Raw genomic sequence first — 4,053 nt, 5'->3', positions numbered from 1 at the left:
TATATGACAAAAACCACAGCTAACATCATACTCAATGATGAAATGTTGAAAACATTTCCCCTAAGAACAGGAGCAAGACAAGGATGACTGTTCTCACCACTTTTATTCAACATAGTATTAATAATCCTAGCCACAGCAAAAAGACAAAAATAAAAAAGGGGATCTAGTTTGTAAAGGAACTAAAAGTGTCACTGTTTGAACATGACACATAGAGAAAACCCTAAAGATTTCACCCACAAAGTATTAGCATGAATAAATTCAGTAAATTTGAAGTATACACAATTAATATACAGAAATCTGTTATTTTTTCCTGCACCAATAACAAACTATCCAAGGTATGAAGAAAAAAATATTATGATTGTATTAAAATAATAAAAGATCTAAGAATAAATTTATCCACAGATGTGAAAGATTTATGCATTGAAAATTATGACACTGATGAAACAAATGGAAGATGACACAAATAAATGAGAAGATACCTTGTGCTCTTGGATTGGAAGAGTTAATATTTTTAAAACAGCCATACTACTCCAAGCAACCTACAGATATAAAGCATTCCCTATCAAAATACCCATGAGTGCTCGCTTCGGCAGCACATATACTAAAATTGGAAAGATACAGAGAAGATTAGCATGGCCCCTGCACAGGATGACATGCAAATTTGTGAAGCTTTCCATAGTTTTTGGACAGCTACATGTAAAAGAATGAAATCAGAACACTCCCTAACGCCATACACAAAAATAAACTCAAAATGGATTAAAGACCTAAATGTAAGGCAAGACACTATAAAACTCTTAGAGGAAAACATAGGCAGAACACTCCATGACATAAATCACAGCAAGATCCTTTTTGACCCACCTCCTAGAGAAATGGAAATAAAAACAAAAATAAACGGGACCTAATGAAACTTCAAAGCTTTTGCACAGCAAAGGAAACCATAAACAAGACCAAAAGACAACCCTCAGAATGGGAGAAAATATTTGCAAATGAAGCAACTGACAAAGGATTAATCTCCAAAATATACAAGCAGCTCATGCAGCTCAATACCAAACAACCCAATCCAGAAATGGGCAGAAGACCTAAATAGACATTTCTCCAAAGAAGATATACAGGCCAACAAACACATGAAAGGATGCTCAACATCACTAATCATTAGAGAAATGCAAATCAAAATTACAATGAGGTATCACCTCACACCAGTCAGAGTGGCCCTCATCAAAAAATCTATAAACAATAAATGCTGGAGAGGGTGTGGAGAAAAGGGAACCCTCTTGCACTGTTGGTGGGAATGTAAATTGATACAGCCACTATGGAGAATAGTATGGAGGTTCCTCAAAAAACTAAAAATAGTAATGCCATATGACCCAGCAATCCCACTACTGGGCATATACCCTGAGAAAACCATAATTCAAAAAGAGGCATGTACCACAACGTTCATTGCAGCTCTATTTACAATAGCCAGGGCGGAAGCAACCTAAATGTCCACTGACAGATGAGTGGATAAAGAAGATGTGGCACATATATACAATGGAATATTACTCAGCCATAAAAAGAAATGAAATTGAGTTATTTGTGGTGAGGTGGATGGACCTAGAGCCTGTCATACAGAGTGAATAAGTCAGAAAGAGAAAAACAAATACCATGTGCTAACACAAATATATGGAATCTTTAAAAAAAAATGGTTCTCAAGAACCTAGCCGCAGGACAGGAATAAAGATGCAGATGTAGAGAATGGACTTGAGGACACGGGGATGAAGTGAGAGAGTGACATATATACACTACCAAATGTAAAATAGCTAGCTAGTGGGAAGCAGCCACATAGCACAGGGAGATCAGCTTGGGGCTTTGTGACCACCTAGAGAGGTGGGATAGGGAGGGTGGGAGGGAGGGAGACGCAAGAGGGAAGTGATATGGGAACATACGTATATGTATAACTGATTCACTTTGTTATAAAGCAGAAACTAACACACAATTGTAAAGCAATTATACTCCAATAAAGATGCTAGAAAAAAGATCTAGTAAAGGGAATGATGATTCATGCCAAAAAAAAAAAAAAATTAGGGCTTCCCTGATGGCACAGTGATTAAGAATCTGCCTGCCAATGCAGGGGACATGGGTTCGAGCCCTGTTCCGGGAAGATCCTACATGCCGTGGAGCAACTAAGCCAGCGAGCCACAACTACTGAAGCCCGTGTGCCTAGAACCTGTGTTCTGCAACAAAAGAAGCCACTGAAATGAGAAGCCCACGCACTGCAATGAAGAGTGGCCCCCACTCACTGCAACTAGAGAAAAGCCCGCACACAGCAACAAAGACCCAATGTAGTCCAAAATAAATAAATAAAATAAATTTAAAAAATACCCATGACATTTTTCACAGAACCAGAGCAAATAACCCTAAAAGTAATAGAGAACCACAAAATACCCACATTGCTTAAGCAATCCTGAGAAAAATGACCAAAGGTGGAGATACCACACTCCCTGAATACAAAGCTACAATAATCACAAAAACAGACACAGAAATCAATGGAATAGAATAAAGAGCTCAGAAAGGAACCTGCACACCTATGGTCAATAAATCTACAAAAGAGTCAAGAATATACAATGGAGAAAAGACAGTCTCTTCAATAAGTGGTGTTTGGAAAACTGGAGAGTTACAAGTAAAATGATCAGAATAGAACACTTCCTCACACTGTACACAAAGACAAACTCAAAATGGATTAAGGACCTAAATGGAATACTTCAAACCCTAAAACTCCTAGGAGAGAACATAGGCTGAAAACTCTTTGGCATAAATGGGAACACTTTCTTTTTTGGACCTGTCTCCTAAGGGAAAAAGACATAAAAGCAAAAATACACAAATGGGACCTAATTAAATTTAAAATCTTTTGCAGAGCAAAGGAAATATTAGACACAATGAAAAGGTAACCTACAGAATGGGAGAAAAATATATGCCAAGGATATGATGGAGAAGGGGTTAATATCCAAATTATATAAACAGCTCATCCACTCAATATCAAAAAACAAACATAAAAGGATGAAAATTGGAGAGAAACACTTAATAGACATTTTTCCACAGAAGATATACAGATAGCCAACAGGCACGTGAAAAAATGCTAAACATCACTAATCATTGGATAAATGCAAATCAAAACCAGAATAAGAAATCACCTCACATCTGTCAAGATGGCTCTCATCAAAAAGTCTAGGGCTTCCCTGATAGTGCAGTGGTTAAGAATGTGTCTGCCCATGCAGGGGACATGGGTTCAAGCTCTGGTCCAGGGAGATCCCACATGCCATGGAGCAACAAAGCTCGTGTGCCAAACTACTGAGCCTGCTCTCTAGAGTTCATGAGCCACAACTACTGAGCCTGCATGCCACAACTACTGAAGCCCATGCACCTACAGCCCGTGCTCTGCAACAAGAGAAGCCACTGCAATAAGAAGCCCATGAACCACAATGAAGAGTAGCCCTCACTCGCTGCAACTAGAGAAAGCCTTCACACAGTGCAGACCCAAAGCAGTCAAAAAATTAATTAGTTAAAAAAAAAGTCTACAGACAGCAAATGTTAGGAACCCTAGTACATTGTTAGTGGGATTGTAAATTGGTACAACCACTATAAAAATATTATGGAGGTCGTCAGAAAACTAAAAGGAGAACTACTCTATTAAACAATTCCACCACTGGGTATATACTCAGAGAAAGTGAAAACACCAATTTGAAAAGATACATGCACCACAATATTTATAGCAGCATTATTTACAATTGCCAAGATATGGAAGAGACCTAAATGTCCATGAACAGATGAATGGATAAAAAAGATGTGATATATCACACACACATATATATATCACACACACATATATATGTATATATATATATCATACACACATATATATATATATAATGGGATATTACTCAGACATAAAATATAAAAATTACTCAGCCATGTGCAACAACATGGATGGACCTAGAGTATATTATATGAGTTTTGGATTTTGGGGTATTTCATTTAGGTCCTTAATCCATTTTGAGTTTGTCTTTGTGTACAGCATGA

The 4,053-nt window shown here is 37.5% G+C and overlaps 1 non-coding gene across 1 annotated transcript; it reads left to right on the top strand.

Annotated features, from left to right (window-relative positions):
• Window positions 1-577: 577 nt before the first annotated feature.
• Window positions 578-683, top strand: LOC114890093. Its single transcript, XR_003792230.1, has one exon. It is a non-coding gene; the product is annotated as a U6 spliceosomal RNA (small nuclear RNA).
• Window positions 684-4,053: the final 3,370 nt, after the last annotated feature.

Source organism: Monodon monoceros, unplaced genomic scaffold, assembly GCF_005190385.1.
Source record: "Monodon monoceros isolate NGI ecotype Baffin Bay Population unplaced genomic scaffold, NGI_Narwhal_1 Super_Scaffold_10, whole genome shotgun sequence".
Lineage (NCBI taxonomy): Eukaryota > Metazoa > Chordata > Mammalia > Artiodactyla > Monodontidae > Monodon > Monodon monoceros.
This window is presented reverse-complemented; position numbering and strand designations above follow the sequence as displayed.